An 18002-nucleotide genomic window follows, 5' to 3' on the forward strand; every position below is an offset into this window, starting at 1 on the left:
TTCCGGTCTAGCGAGTGAGTCGTTCGCATATTATTTCTTTCTATAAATAAGAGTGGAGGAAAATTAAAAAATAAACTCCGAATAAACCTTTAAAACCTCACCTAACCTATAAATTATAATACGAGTTTATAATATTATATAATAATACATAGGTACTCGTTTATAATGTGTTATGGCTGCTGTAGGTGTAACGATTCTTTTTATTACTCATCGTTCTGTTACAGTGGTGCAGAGGGTGGCGATAAACAAATATCCGAGTACAATATATAGTTTCTGGTGTATCTATTTATACATCGCGGGACATACGATGGTCAATGACCCCACCGAGGCCCCGACCCTAGACTTGAAGACGGCGTAGATCTCGGCGATCATATACATACGCTGATACGCGCATATACAGTCTATACTGCGGAATCCCGAGCTATGATTTTTTAGGTGTTTAAGGAATTTGAAAATGTTTGTACAACTCAAACTTCTCAACTTTTCTAGTGGAAAAAATTTTCTGACTATTAACTTCAACGGAGGTTTTTGGTAGAAAATGTATACCTGCAGGTCATCGATACTTTTGGAAGGTTGAAATTGAAAATTCTTAGTACTTTTTAAAATAATCTAGAAAAAAGTGTCTAGTAACTAGTCTAGAAACTAGTCGACTAAATTCAGCATAATATTAAGTTTGTATTATATCTATTTAAAAATTTAAAATATTAACCGCACACAATATAGGAACAATATTACTTTTATAAGCATTTCAAATTCAAATTTTAATAAAACTACGATTAATTTGTAATTTGTACGATTGTGTATTTACAATATTATACAAAATATATGTATGTATGTTATATTATTATAAATAGATATTATTTATTATTTATCACTAGAATATCGATAAAGATGCGTGGTTCTTTCGAACTGTGTTATCTCGTGGAGATTTCTACGAGCACATTATTGTATAATAAAATATTACGTTATAAAAATGTAAAATAGTTGGTTTACCGCGGAGGAAGCGAAAAATGAATTTAATACTGTAAAGGATATTGCTATTTTCCTCGGTCGCTGCATGTCATGTTTAGTAATTGATAATGTGTATAATAATGTGTACCCTATACCTGACGTCATGTAAAAGTGTAAGCGATGCGCATCGTTAGGCCTAAAGCGAATCATACTCGTGTACGTTATATATAATAATATTATATATATATATATATTACAATGTTATATTAACACGAAATTCGAGTTTGCAGGCCACATTTGTTCGTGTATTAACAGAATAAGAAAAATAAAAAATATTTTCTTACGTGCTAAACGCCGTCAGGTCCTCCAGATGATCGATCGACCGCCGCCGCTTAAAACGCATGCTATTAAATATTAATTAATCGTTTCTCGAAATTCTCACACCTCCTACTCTCCCACTCCCATCACGCCTTCCTCATACGCCACTGTCGGCCTCGCACTCTTTCGACGATACACAATATATAATAATAATATGACGTTTATAATAATAAATATGTATATATAGGCGTGTGTGGATAGTGCAAACGCGTTGCATTTATTACACGAGATACGAGAATATCATATTATTTAATAGTTTTCGTACGTACCAGAAGATCGACTGTACAATATTATCATACCCTCGGGAAGTTTTGATTAACATTTTTAACTGATTTTTGTACTTATATAATGTACCTACATATTATATTACATTATTAAATATATTATGTTCCGACCGTTTTTTTTTTCATTTTTTAAATTAAATAATATTATTTTAGTGGATATTTGTATGCATATTATATTATTATGGGAATACCTACTATACCTTCACCCGTATAGCTATATACGTGACGTTAGGTGTTTCCAAGATAAGCTCCGTTCACCAACTATCGTCGCTGTAGGTATCGTATGTATACATGGTAATGGGTAATCGAATAACTGCAGTACGCCAGTACCTGTATAATCCTTAAAGTTTTAATTTATTGCCTACCGATCAGTCGAGATAAATAAATGGTAATTACGATTTGCTGATTGCTTATCGCTACACGTATGTATTAAATTAAATATTTAGGCATTACACATCTTTTAAAATTCATTGTAATGTATTGACTTATTCGTGCAGCTGCATACATCGTACCGTGAGTATAATTGACACCATGACGTAGGTATATAGAAAATGTATACATTTCCTGAAAATATTCGATTAGTTTAAAACGGGCCTGTTCTTTATTACTTTTATTAATATCACCTCCCATTTATTAATTGAAATACAATTTAACGACTTTGGTATAATTAAATATTTAAGGTATTATTTACTCATAATATTGTATATATTGCACCCTGTTCTTTTAGAAAATGGAATATTTGAAATATTTGAGTTTATTATTTATGTTAATAAAAATGTTACATTGATTACTGAAAAGAATTTTAGTTCCATTTGTTTGTCAGTTGACAATATTACTAACTATTCGCCAAAGTATAATAATACCTGTTACCTTCGATAAATTGTAATTTGTAGTGTATAGATTGAATAGTATAACACCTATGTCAAACTATTAAATTGATAAACTACATAACTTAATATATACTGCTGAAGTGTTGAATATATATAGAAGGTTCAAAAGCGATATTAGGAATATGAAATCGACACAAAAAATGTTACAACAGACGAAAGGATATGGTGCTAATATTTTTTTTTACATATTGTCTATTGATGAAGCAATAAAGATTAAATTAAAATATGATGTAGTTATCATACATTTATACCTATAATAGAGGAATCGATACAATTATTGTCATTGTTTTTAAAGATCGTCGTCGCTGTAAAATACTATAACTGCTTTTCGTCACCGAAATGAAAACCCATTCTAATCGTACTAATTAACTTCAGGCCAGTGGCCAGTGGCCTGAAGTTCAGGCGTCCGAATATTTAGTTATTTTTAAATTATAATTTACACTAAATTCAGGTACAATAACAGTGATATAATAATAATGATAATAATAATAATAATAATGATGATGATGATGCTGATAAAGTGATAACTCTCCACCGACCACCGCGTGAATAAACCGGTCGTTTTTAAAAATATTTTATTTCTGTTTCTTTTCCTAGCTAAATATAATATTATATACTATTATTATTCGCAGGACAATGTGCAAAAATACCCGAGTGCCGCGACCAGTTTCCCAGAAGAACTGGTTATCCCGGTCGGCCAAACGATCGTCTCTACACGCGTATTTATACATAAATGTTGTTGCAGTGTGTTGCTGTACCTTCCTATGCATTATTATCTATAAGATATAATATAAAAAGAATCTATATAAAAAAAAACTGTATATATGTGAACTGTCACCATATGCGAAAAATGTACCGATCGCGATGGACGGATCGAGCAATAATATCATTATGATCGCATCGCTATTATTTGCTGGCATAATGAATTTTAGAAATACATTTCATAAGTTACGACAATTCAGCGATTCTACAGTGATTTCGGCGACCGTTAAAGTCTCCAATGCCGTTGCTACAGCCTACAGCCTGGCGTATGTGTTATTCATTTAGTTTTGGTATCTTCCATATTATATGATAAATAACTGAAGCTGCAATTATTATAAAATACCACGGTATGAAAACTTCCAACTGTGTCAATACTCTGGTCTTATAAAATATATTCCGTTCAAATGGCGTCTATCCGAAAAAAAATCGGCGTTGCTCAAATAATTTTAGGTGATCTACGACCCCTCAAAATATTGTGATACATTATATATGGAAATTCCATAACGGAATAAATAAAAGTATTAACGAAAAAAAAGTTCAGTAGCGATAAATTATATAATGATATAATACATTAATACGTTTGATATTAATATTATGTAAGTTAGCAGGTATGCGGTATTGTTGGAGGTAATATAATATTATAGTGTATAGGTACTGAATGGATGCACGATTTTGTTTTATTTATAAATAAAACCGTATAATTTATCGTAGTTGATATTATTACTATAACATTGGTATACATACTTATATGGCTATATAGTTTTTCGTTTAAAACTATAATACACACGAGAAAAAACGGTACATTCATGTTTATTATTAAAATTTTTTACATTCGGTTTATAATTGATGTTCCGACATAATATTATATATTAATATATTATGCTCGAGTAGTGGAGTGTATACGTTTTATACCTATAATATAAGTATACATACATAATAATATATACATATATTATAGGAACGCGTTTTTGTGGAGTCATGCGTTCATAAAAAAAACATACATTTACAACTGATTTACGTACAATACAAAAAATGAATGCTTACAACGGTAATTGATGTGTTTATGTGCTGCAAAGTTCCTCGTTTAAATAATAAATTATATAATCACCGGTTAGATTTGTGCTCAACGATATAATAAACGTATATACATACACATAGATTATGGTGAAATTAAATACGCGGTGATAAAATTTACCGTTGCTGGTTAACGTATGGTTTTGTAACAATAACAATTATTTGTGGATATAATAATATAATATACGATCGAAAAAGGTTGCTGTCAGAGTGGTTTCGTGAGTTTGGTCAAAGGCAAACTGTTTTCATTGATTAAAGTTAATAATGTTATATTATCATGCGGAATATGACCAATTTTTACTTTAACAAATGCATTTATTCAAAATCTGGTTTTGGTAAGATATGAATTAAAAAATTTAAAACATAATATGCATATATGCATAGCCACCTATATTAATAGAAACCGTGTATTATAAACAATAAGGCTAGTCTATAGACTACGCGCGTTGGATAAGTCTATACATAGGTACTTACCTATGTGTTATATTTTCATATTTTCAATAATAAAATGAAGATTCTAAAATACAATAGACATGGAATATTTAAGGATAAAAAAGCATTAATTGCTTAAATTTATCAATGTAGTAACATATAACTCAATATGGTCACTATAATATAAGACATAAGTACGAACATCATCCAAGTAAATATTTTATTAGGTACATTATATTATTATAACAATAGACAATTATTTTCTGATTCGAACCGAAAAAAAATGAACAACACGTTTGTTGCTTTAAGTGCAGCCAGAGAAATATTGAAATCGTGCGCGTGAATGATGTTATCCGCGAGTTGCGACTAGAAACACACGCATGCTGCGTGACATAATTAAAAGGGATATATTGACAACTATTTTAAGACGAGCCAATTAAAAATCATAAATAATTGTTTAAATTTAGTGATCGATACATGTAAACAATCAATAAAAAATATATTAATAAATAATAAATAAATACATTAAAGATGACGACAACCGCGACTAAACACCATTTTATACTTTATAAATTGTAGGACATTCGGATCATGATTGTTGTTTTAATGATAATAATATGTACATGTATGATGGCACGGAAATGTGTAAAAATATTAAATTAAATTTCCGCTCGCCGAAATAAAACAAAATTGATGGGATTTTTTTTGTGACGAGCTTGCGAAAGACAGGAGGATCAGCTGCAAAACTATAAAGTTGAGAATAAATAACCTCGGCAGTATACGATTATGGATAAACTATAGATGTTTTCTATTTAAAAATTTTATCATATATAATGTAATATAATATGATGCTTATAATCTTATAGTTAATAATGTTTGAACATTCCAAAGTACATTGTTTAGTATCAAAAATAATAATAAAGTTGGTCTTACATTTTACTAAATGTTGTTAAACGAAATAAATTTTCGACAGCAAACGAATGTATATGAATGGCGTTATAAGTTATAATCTACAGGGGGTAGGTCGAGAGTCACGCGTCGGTGGTCATCGGGATGAAATGGCGGTTAGGAATTGGATATAATACCTATATAGTGACACTGCCGGAGAATATATCGAAGCGTCTTATTTCTCGTCCCGTCTAGATGATTGACGTGGCGGGGCTTTGCTGAATGAGAGGAGAGGGTTGTCGGCGTACGCATTATATTATATATATATTTGCGCACTTTTCATGTATATAATGTGTATTGTATTTATAATATACGCGATGAATGGACGACGGTCGCTCGCGCTGTCTGAATGCTAAAATCGTTCCTATATAATATTATACTTATATGGTATATCGCGGTGTGTTCGACGGCGTATTTATAATTAGATATATATAAATGTAATATAATATCGATTTTTCTGTTTAGGTATGCTCTTCTCCTGCAGCGTATACCTATATGACGTATATGCATATTATAATATATGATTTCACGCGTATGTGTGGCACGTATCTGACACCGCGAACTTTTTGCCGTCCGTGAGAATATATATCGGAGAATCAGATACAGGTGTCCGATAAAACGCGACGCAGACGATAACGCACAACAATCATGTCGGACTACGGGGTCCACGGCGAGGGGGAGTTACGTTGAGAAGAGGTTTTCTTTAATAATCCTATCGTTTTGAATTCACAATCATATATTATTATTATATATATTGTATACGCATCTACAGAGCACATACTTCCTATACGTAATCCTTCCACGGTTTTTCCATCAGAGATTATGATTAATACACACCTATAAAAAAAAATACGTATTTTAGTGGAGTCTGCAGTGACGGTGAAGAAATATCGAAGTGGCAACGCGTGAGCAGCCAAAGAAGAACCTAACCGGGGGCTTACAGTCACTACATCTTTTCTGTATAACATTTCAAACAAACTGCATATAGGCACTGCATTGTGTGCCATTTGGCGTCGTGGCAATGTGTACATCAGATATGTATACATGATAAACGGTTAAGGTAATGAAATATATTTTACATTTAAATTACAAATTAATTGAAAAATAACTAACTTAATGAAAAAGATAGTAATTATTTTGAAATTATCACCTTGTGTAGTATGGTTATACAAAATATATGTAATGCTGCAACTTTAACATATTATAAGAATAACATTATTGACTATTTTTTTAAACATTAATTTTCATATTTTCCAGAATTTTAGTGGTCAAGCAATTATTTGATTATTATATCGAGATGTTTATTTAAAATTATTGCAGTATACCGGTTGGTTTATGTTAAACAGCGTATATGAACATAATATAAGCCAAATAATAATATTATAGTATACATTTTTACTATATAGCCAAAGAACGGGAGGGCGTATAATAGGCGAAAATATGTCAGCCGAACCATATTTTAGCCGAAAAATAATTGGTTGGACAAGTAAATTAGCAGAACCGTATTTTAACTTGATTTATTTTGACTTACACGTCATATAACTTGTTGAAATTAACTATATAATATTTTACCTACTATTCTCGTGTTTGAACTTACCTCTTTAAGCATGGTATTAATAGTAGGTACATTATATTATTGTCAAATGTCAAACTATTTAAAATCTGGGAATAAAAAAAAGCTAAAATACTGTCGGTTGAAATAATTGTTGGCAAAAATATTGTCGGCTAAAATATTGTCGGCTAAAATACTGTCGGCTTTAATATTTTGGCTAAAATATAGCCCCTCCCAAAGAAACTACTATCGATTTGTCTGGGAAATCCCCGCGCTGTGGGATGGGTTGTTATGCAGTGTACGTATATACAAAAAATACGTACACTATACTAGGTCAAATTAATTAGTTCAGACGACCTCTAACATTAATGTAATATACGTTTCTAATGCACAGCGATTATTAAATTGTTTATCACGTCAAGGAAATCCACCGGACATGGCTTCACGCGGTATTGCAGCAGCGCAGCAAACAATGACGAGTGGCTTAGTTATGACATTCAAACATCCTAATAACGCGTATATACCTGGTCACCTATATTCTTTCAACCACATTCCGCATAGCCCGACATTCAGAATCATAACCTAACTATAGGCGCATATAATATGTCCTATACAAAGACGGCTTATCTTGTTAATTATCGCGTGACAGTGGCCTTCCCTTCCCGATGTTCCTCACTGATTTTCTACAATATGTTGAAGAGGAAACAATCGAAAATTTTTAAAAATTAACCTGATAAGGAGGTTTTTTCAATTCTTTGGAATTGGAGTTCGGGTACCCGTCTTGTATGAAATTCCGAGTACTATTGAGCACTATCGAGGTCCGGATTACGTACAAAAACAAGAGTTTCTAAATTTGAAAAATAATATTAATTTCACGTATTACCGTATAAGGCAGTAGCGGCGGCTAATGGGCACGACGTTACGTGAAATCATAATATTTTGCCACGGCGGTCCCGTGCATTATATTTTTATGTCTATATACAATTCAAAATTCAATATTCGTCCTCTATAACAACGGGTCGACAAATCTGTGACACGATTTTTCTGTCTCTCTTTCTTTTTCCTAAACGATGCTTTTTATGTCCATCGTGCGTGTCAGTTGTCTTTATATTTATTACTATTGCGCATTAGATCATTGTATATATTATATATATATATTTCGTATGAATTGTATGTACTATTAATTCATATCATATCATTAGATATAATATATATAATGTATATGCTGTACAATTCATACATATAAATATATAATCAGTGTCCGATCGGCGATCCTGCTGTGGACTATTGAAAAAAATTTAATTGCAAGTTTCAACCGCAGTGGTTGATATATAATTAAGGTGACCAGATATTATAAAAATCCAAAAAAAAGTACATTTTAAAACTTAGGTCCTCCTTTGTCATAATTAATCAATGTGTGTACTTTTCTACCCACAGTAAAAACACATAAACACGTATTAGCTTATATATTTTTTTTAAAAAGAGTACAATTTTATGTACTTAACACTATTGTTAAGGACACTAGGACACACATCAAAAAAAGAGTACGTCTTGTTACCATATATATAGTACCTATAACCTATGCGATGCACGTGTATTTCAGTCGCGCACCGAAAAATTGGCAATAACAATTGTACTATCTAGCTATTAACTATTATAATTATAAGCAGGTAATATAATATCATTGATAAACAGAAATATCTGCTATTTAAATTGCTGCAGATTACACGGCATTTTTATGAAAATATAAATTTCTATGAAATTTAAATAGGTAGGTATATATAATATATACTTGTATCAGGGGCGTATTTAGATATTTTTTTTTTTGGGGGGGGGGAAGGGCTGTGGTATTTTCTCCAATTGAAATTCCCAATTCAGCCTATATGAGTTAGAAAATTTACATCTGATGATAGGACATAATAAGCAGACTTCATAACCAATTCTTGGATTTCGGGGTTGGGGGGGGGGCTGAATCCCCCTCAGCCACCCCCATAAATACGCCCCTGACATATATCATGACAAAGTATAAATAGGTATGTCAGCAACATTCTCATGCGCATATTTTCCACTTTTTACTGTGTGTTACGTTCTCCGCCTCTCATTGGTCGCATATACCAAAGCATGAAAATCGGAGAACCTAACACATAGGAAAAAGTGGGAATGCGCACGCAAGACTCAAACACATATTGTTGCTGACGTACCTCTATAATTTGTCATGATAAATATAATATAGGTACCTATTACGGCTGCATCAAAGTTCCGTCCTAAGAATCAATTTTATCATCAATTAATCAATTTTTACACCAATTCCGTCCTTAATCATTTTTATAATTTAGTCTTAATTATAATTTGTATAATTATTTTTGTTATAAAATGCATCAAAAATAATAAAAGTATTTATATTATTTACATTTTCATAAGATAATCGTAATAATATATATATAAAAAAAAAATTCAGTATATACTAAATATCATATAAATAATTTGTACCTATAAATGTGGTCGTCATAAAATGCATTCAAAAAATATAAGTCAAACTTATTATTTTTAATAATTAAAATTTTACCTTTTTCACTGTACATATATTGTATACTAATTATTTTTAATATAATTAAATGGCATGGACACGTATAAATAACGACTGAAAAGTTTATTTGGTTCAATAGCTAAAATAATATTATCTTTATTACCTTTATTTCTAAATAAGAATGTGATATTGTTATTTATTCGATTTGACACGGGACGGAACCGGTACATCTACTTAAAAACCCGGGACGGAACTAGAGTATCTTTAAATTACATTTTTATATTTGGGACGAAACTCGGATGTAGCCCCTATTACATTTAAATTTACAAACATTTTTTTTATATTATTAAAATAATTCAATTAAATAAATCGCTTGCGGGTACCTATATAATTATATGTATAGTTATTTTTGTATAATTCCACTAAGCGTCTGTGGATGGAAACCCTCACGAGACTGGGGGAATCCCGAGACCGTATAGAGTCATGCACTCGTGCAATCCGGACTGCTCACATCACTTAATAAAAAATATATATAGGTAGGTAGGTTTTTTATACGACGGCTTGATTTTACCGTTATAGCGAATATTATTTTGTGCATGATATACGGTCATCCCGAGGCGACGAAACCACGACCACGGTCAACCGCGATCTGCCACACCGGACTCCCTCACCGATGTCCTCGAGCGACTTGTATCATTTTACCGTCTGGTGATCGGGACCAACATCGTTTGTTGGGGTTTCCGAATTCGCAGAAGTCTATTTTCCACGAATGTTCATGAATAATTTAGTAACAACAATTACCCAATATAAATTATAATAACATGCATACGTATAATACAGCAACAGTTCAGCACACTGATTTCTGTTTCATGACCTTAATTCAAAAAAAAGGTTACAATATTACCCTCGCCTTTCTATTTTTATCCAACGATAACTTGCGAATTTGTACACGAATTGTTTACCTATATATATATATATAATATACTATATCGCTTGAGAAAATGATCCATTATGTTTATGGTACATAATATAATATAAATATTAAATACCTATAAAACTATTTTACACGACAAACGAGAGTCGGCTATATGAGTTTGTTTTCGTACAAACATGTCTAAATATTACACAATGTTAAAACGAAAACATAATTTTCGACCTTATTAAAATGTTTTTGCTGACGGCTATATATGTGTAATTCCTATATGTTGTGTATAAAATTGTGAGGCACGCCCGAGGGAGCAAACTGCAATTCACACAGGACGACCGACAGTATCATTGAAAAATGCATACAATATTATCATAGAATATATTTATGGAAATAGCTTGAACTTTAAACATTTCGGTCAAAAAAGTTGCCCCGATCAAACCTATCTATGTTATACCGTATATTCTCTTGCAATTTCTATACTATTCTATACATACTTTCCGAGTCCTGACGAACAAATTGGGTAACGTTATTGGTCGTCGCAAACAAAGCACATACGAGTAAAATTTAATGCACCTAATACACATTTATACATTTTTACTGTTGTACACATCTTATAACCTTGCCACAGCTACGATTCAATCACGTTACCGGTTGTAGGAAAAATGTTTGTATGTGTGTATTTAGGTGTTTATGTATATTATATTTATAGAGGTAAATATAATAAAGTAATAATATTGTTTATGCGCGTGTATATACCAATTATATTTTTTTGAAAGAATTACAACATATGTATTATACGAGTATAATATGTAGGTATATTGAAACACACGCGCGCGGGCTCATTAATTCCATAATAAGAATAACAATAATAATAATAATAATAATAGTAATAATAATAATGATAATGATAATAATAATAATAATAAACGCCTCTATGGTCCGTCATTTCGTATTGTTCGATTCGGAATTCGCGAGTGTTATTTACGTTTTATAAAATATTATTGCAGCAGTACGCATCAAAGATTTACAAGAAAATCTCATATTATACACGCGTCTTCGTTAGGCTCGTTTAAAGTGCAATAATGTAGTAATGTATAATAATATACATGAATTTAATAGTACCTATAGTATTAAAATTATATATTTATTATGTTTGGTGGCGGGGAAATTTATATACATAATTATATAAAATTATATAATTATAGATGTTAAATATACATTTACAACTTACGATTTAGTGGAAGTGTGTACGGAGATGACGGTGGCTGGAAGGAGTTGTCGAAGGTGCTATGCACGCAAAAAGAGGAATAGAAAAATAATAATAATATTATAATGTATGATATCGCGATTATCGCGGAAGACGAAACACGCGTAGGTACGTGTAAAATACGTCCCTACATTAAACTGTAGACTCTGCAGTGTAGAGTATTGACATGCACATCGGTGGGACTTTAGTATAGGACTAAACGTTTAATGAATGCGGAGACTTTAACGGCCACCCCCATGGGAAAGGACGGAAAGGTCATTGGGAAAGAACCACCGTGGACGAAACTGTGCATGGAGAGCTTTTCCTTTCCCGCGACGGGTTAATAAAAGTATAATAATTAATAAATAACACGAGTAATAACGAGTTTAAGCGTATTTGATATAATCGCCTATATAATATAATATAATAATATATTGCCATTACGGTACTCCATTGTAATAATCGCGAACAAACGCTTTGTACACATTGCAGGCTTCTGCGGCGGCGGCATACAATGCGCGTGTGTGCTGCGGCAGAGTTGCGGGAGAAGAAGAAGACTTCTAGCTCGCCCGTCAGGTTCAACAACCCGCCACCGCGCCGATAATTTCACAAGTTTAATGTGGCCCACACTCTCTCGTTGATAATACCTGATATTAATAATGCCCGTGTGTCATTTTATTATTATTATTATTATTACTATTATTATAATATGTTTATCGTATTAAAGACGCGTCGGGGGCTATATTATAACAATATTATACGTACCGCCTCCGTCGAACTAGGTGGTCGGATGCAGCATGTGGACCCGCGCGACAAAAATTATTATATATGGGCGTATATAGGGAATACGGAAAAATCGATCTGTTCGGCCTAAATATAATGAGCTGGTATACGTCCTACCAAGCTAGTAATTTGACATAGTTTTTGCGACATCAAACAACACATAATATAATAATGCCATATACGTGTCACAGCGCATACGGGTGGTACACACAATACACTTCTAGATAGGTAGGTAGGTAGTAGGTACTCACCGTACGTAGAGTACCACGGTTCATTCTTTACCGCGTTAGATATTTTATATTATAATATATTGTCATCATATTATTATACCTACTATATAATTATGGGACTTACCGAAACAGCTTTTGTAGAAACGTACTTCCGGTATTCTGAAACAAGCAAAAACGTATACCATTAAAACGACGATCATCACCACAATAATAATAATAATGTATAGCAATGATTTCATAAAAATAAAATCATTCTCTTAAAAAATAAATATATATTTAAGGATTTATTAAACGACGATAAGACGCCCGGTGCGACGATGCTAATGTAGTAATGTAATTATGTCCACAATAATACTCTCAACAAGAACATTGAACTAAATACATGGAACATGTATAATTTTTAGAAATTTATGTTCCTATACGGGAGTCATCAGATTCATTCCGTTGGATTTTTCAACAATAATATGAAAATGATGATAATAATTTTCATGTATGAAATAACATTTTTGACCATGTTTTTCAATGAGTCAGAATGCATAATATGGCGATGTCTTTCTATCAAGATCATATTTTGATTAAGTACTCCATGTATTTAGTGCAACATACAGGGATAATGATCCTGTTCCGAAAAATCAACCAAATTTGATTTTTTTTTAACTTATAGAGGGTAATATTCCACGGCCACATTGAATTCCAACAATATTTTAATCTCAAACTTTATAATATCCTTCAAATGTCTTCAAAAATAATACAATTTTAGGCTTTTTTTGTACAAATCGCATATTCCTAAGGCAAAGGCTGTGCTGGAGGATAGAGTTTATGCAATTTCAATATTAAACAAACATAACAAGAACATGACATAAGAAAAAAAAGTTAAGAAAGCAATAATGAAGTTAATTCACAATTATTCAAAATAAAATATACAAAATTTAGTAAATACAAAATATGGTCTCAATTGATAAAAAGCAGTTCTTAATTTAGGTAGAGTTATATTAATATCTTTAACAAATCGTGTGTTATTCATTACTGCAGTACGCAGACGTTGCACAACGGTGGTAGTGGTGAAATTTGTTATAATGTTTTTGGTGAAAACGTGGTATATGTCATCAACTACAACTCTGGTCAGTGGTATAATTATGGGGGTGCACGACGGTGCACTTACACCTCCTGGTATTATGTAGCAGGTGCAAAGATATGCTTTTGCACCTGCAGATGCTGAACTTTATACCTATAATTAAAATACAATACCAACTGGCAACTATATTTCATTGATTTGTTGCATTTTTTTTAAACTTATTTAAAATTTTTTTTATCACTTTTTACATATTTTTATATGTATGTATAATGTATTGTTGTATAGACACAGCACATATAGTATTTAAAATATAGATACCTACAGATTTTGATATTTGTTTATGTTATATTGTTATCAAATATAAAAAGATAACTATAGTACCTACACGCGAGCAATGCAATTAGTTTTAAATATGAGAAAAATATGACTTAATTTGTCATTACGATTATTGGACCGATAAAAATGTTGCGCCTGCTGAAATGTAATGGAATTACGCCAATATATAACTGATGGTTAATCGACGCGGCATACTGCATAGTGACATAACTGTAATTGCATTAATGAAGATGGGTATGCCAAGGCGTTCTTAATGAGATTATCATGACGTTTGAGATTTTGTTATTATCGACGGCGCTCATGTGTATTAATTCGCTTTTCATTCATCGTAGTCGTGCTATTTTTCTAAAATAAATCTGACTGCAAACGCGTGACTATAAGGGTATATTGTAAATCAGGGGTGGCCAAATCTAAATCGTCCACGTCTTGATATTTTTACTAATAAAATGTTAGAAATTATTCCTTTTCCTGCTATTCATCATATTGTTATTTATCAATAAATTATGCAGCTCGCGACTATCTTATCACCTGACTTCTTCTGATAAATAACATGTATTATCATGCCTATAAAGTCATTTTAATTTTGAGATGAATGTCTAGCCGTTAACGTCTAGCTCACGTCCGGCCTAAATAGCGATATCGTGTCGGCAAGAAAACATGCGTGTAAACAGAAGACAAAACCAGGATCGGAATAATATTCTTTCGTGGATAAATCGCGTCGTAATAATTAACACCATGTAATACTATTATTTCCACAGTATAAAATATGTTAACAACGTGCCAGACAATTAATTATTGAGCCGTAATAATAAACTAACGACTCTACGAGTATATACCTTTATAATAGGTAGTATAATACTGTAGACATTGTAATACCTAGCCCATATCATACATATTATAATTTATAAATATTTCATATATTTTTATTCAGTGACAGTCGATTTACTAATCTCAGCGATATCGCTTTAATATATTATACATAATATGGTAATTATTCATATTCTACAATGTAATTTTAAAACGATGTGCGACTTATGCACGTTAATTTAATATTGTAACGATAATATTTTAATATTGCTCGTAAATGACAAGCAAACGGCGGAATAATGATGAGACATATCGTGATAAATAGTTCGTTATACTTATTACCACGACTGCGATATTATAACAATAATAATATATTATTATGCTATGTACATGAATATAATATATATATTTATGTATTTCGAGTGAGACGGACTGGCTGTCGGCCAACGAGTTCATTTACTATAAAATTGTATAGGTATATAATAGGTATATAGTTACTTGTAATACGCGCTATTATCGCCATCATCATTATTGACGTATCGATGAATATTATTTTCGTATATGTACCTGTCGAATAATAATTATAATATAATCACCAGTTTTGAATACGTAACGAGTAAGGACGGTTTCCGACGACGACGACGACGACATTATTATATCATTCCACGATATGTGCAGCGTGCATCAAGGCTAAGTGACGCGATGTATAGTACGATTTTTTATAAAAGTTCAGTCATTGGATTCTTTGCCGACGTCATATTATTTATTCTTCTGTTACGTTGCTTTGGATGTGTTCGGTGGAGACTGCAGATATGGACCGCAACTACGGTATAATAATTACCTAATGCGTGTTAAAAAAAATACCGTATTTTCTGGATGCGAGTAATTTTTGAAATAGGGATTCTGAAAATAATTTTATTTTTTATTTTGTCTGTAGATAATTATTATGAAAAAGAGCAAATTATAGTTTGATACCACGCAAATATCTTCGGCGAAAAATCGACTAGCCCAGATTGGTATCAAATAAAATTATTCGTGAAACATAAAATAGTATTAATCTAATATTATAAAGAAATTATAATTGTATCGGAATGATTTATTATTATTTTATAGAATTCAACAATATTACAGTAAAAGTGTATATTTTGACAAATGTTTCTGATATTATCCTCGAATGACATTCAATATATTTATATATCAGATTCTATTTATAATAATATTATGGAATATATTTTAATGAATATATACAGCAGGTGATCACGGTACTGATTTGGTGAAAATATTCAATATAAACTGAACAAAATCGTGTCTCTAATCCTGCTTAAACTTTAAGACTTGCATAGCTCGTATTACCATGCAAAAAGTAAAAATGTTTTTTTTTTTAAATTTATAATATTCACGAAAAAAAAGTTAAGTGGTATCCTGTATACATAATAGGTATATAATATAAGCATATTATGTAAACTTGTTTGGCCACACGATACGCGTTGTTGTATGTGTCAGCTATACACAAATGGTTGGCGGTCGTTTGGCAAAATATTTATTATTTTTCGATAATTTAAGATTAAAACCGGAAGACCTTCGGGTGGACATTTTTTAGTTTTTTTTTTTATTTTTCGCTCATCTTCAGTCTGGATTTTTTTCAATTCCACTTCGATTCTTATTAATTTCGTGCGTCGGGAGTCGTAAAACAAGAAAAAAAAATCATGATTCCACCGTATTATTATTACCCATCGTCGAAATGGGATTATGGTATTCGTGGAGGTTAAGGTCGTCGGGTACGGGGGGTCACACCAGATGATGGCAAGACCGCGTTTTACGATTTGCGCACTTATAGCATAAGCGCCCTTCAAAACGTCGTCACTATACACATATACACAATACAATAATATTAAATTACCTACACGAATCTCAGGCACTATATTATTATCACGCGAAAATAGAATCCATCATCCTGTCGCTTACGCGTGTCCGGGAAGTACCTACAAACAATTATTGTTACTAAATAAACGATAATAGTAATGATACAATCGGATTTGTTCTGTTACCTAGGTATCTTACGTTTTCAAACCAAAATTTACAATTTACAATTTATGATGTTATATATTATATTAACTATACCTATCTATATTATAATATAGGACATATAGGAACTGCCTCTATGGCTCTATATATACCGAATAAGCACTAAAATAATTTAGACTGTGGAAATTCATTTGTGTCGCTGTTATTTAGAGGGCGACCAAAAACCGGAGTGTTTATACCGCGATATAAGAGGTAACCGCCATCGTATTATAATATTATGTATACCAATTATACATAATAATATAATGAAATAATATTATTGTTTTTACACGTATGCCTAAACTTCGGTTGCGTGATGCCAGCCGAGCCGCCTCGAGTTGTGCGCATTGTAATTATACAAATAATAATATTTCCATTCTTCTATTTCGTAATAATTCGTTTGTACCTGTGCACTAATATTATATTATTATAATATAGATGTTTACACGTGGCGGCACATATGTATTATGCGTTTGTATATCCGAACAAATATGCCAAACAGGCAACAGCGCTTATTTTCGTTTCCGTGAAATCTTTAAAATAATATAATACATGTATAGTAGTATTAGTTGACTACGCTAAACTGAATAATATTATAGTGATAATAATATAATATGCGTTTGGAAATATTATATTTCATGATGGCGTCGACGACGTTCCAAAGCGTTCCAATAATGAAGTACGTATATTATGTTTTGTACCTATACGCGATGACTGAGCGCAAACACACATTAG

General features: G+C 31.7%; 1 protein-coding gene across 2 annotated transcripts in view; it reads right to left on the reverse strand.

Annotated features, from left to right (window-relative positions):
- tnc (tenectin) overlaps positions 1-18002 on the reverse strand; it is a 74365-nt gene that overhangs the window by 33447 nt on the left and 22916 nt on the right. For both annotated transcript variants that reach the window (XM_089225160.1, XM_089225159.1), the window contains exon 2: positions 13110-13144. The gene's annotated coding sequence lies outside the window, so the exon portion shown is untranslated. The remainder of the gene's footprint in view (positions 1-13109; positions 13145-18002) is intronic.

Source organism: Diuraphis noxia, unplaced genomic scaffold, assembly GCF_037042655.1.
Source record: "Diuraphis noxia isolate RWA-SAM2 unplaced genomic scaffold, SU_Dnox_SAM2 contig0004, whole genome shotgun sequence".
Taxonomy (NCBI): Eukaryota; Metazoa; Arthropoda; class Insecta; order Hemiptera; family Aphididae; genus Diuraphis; species Diuraphis noxia.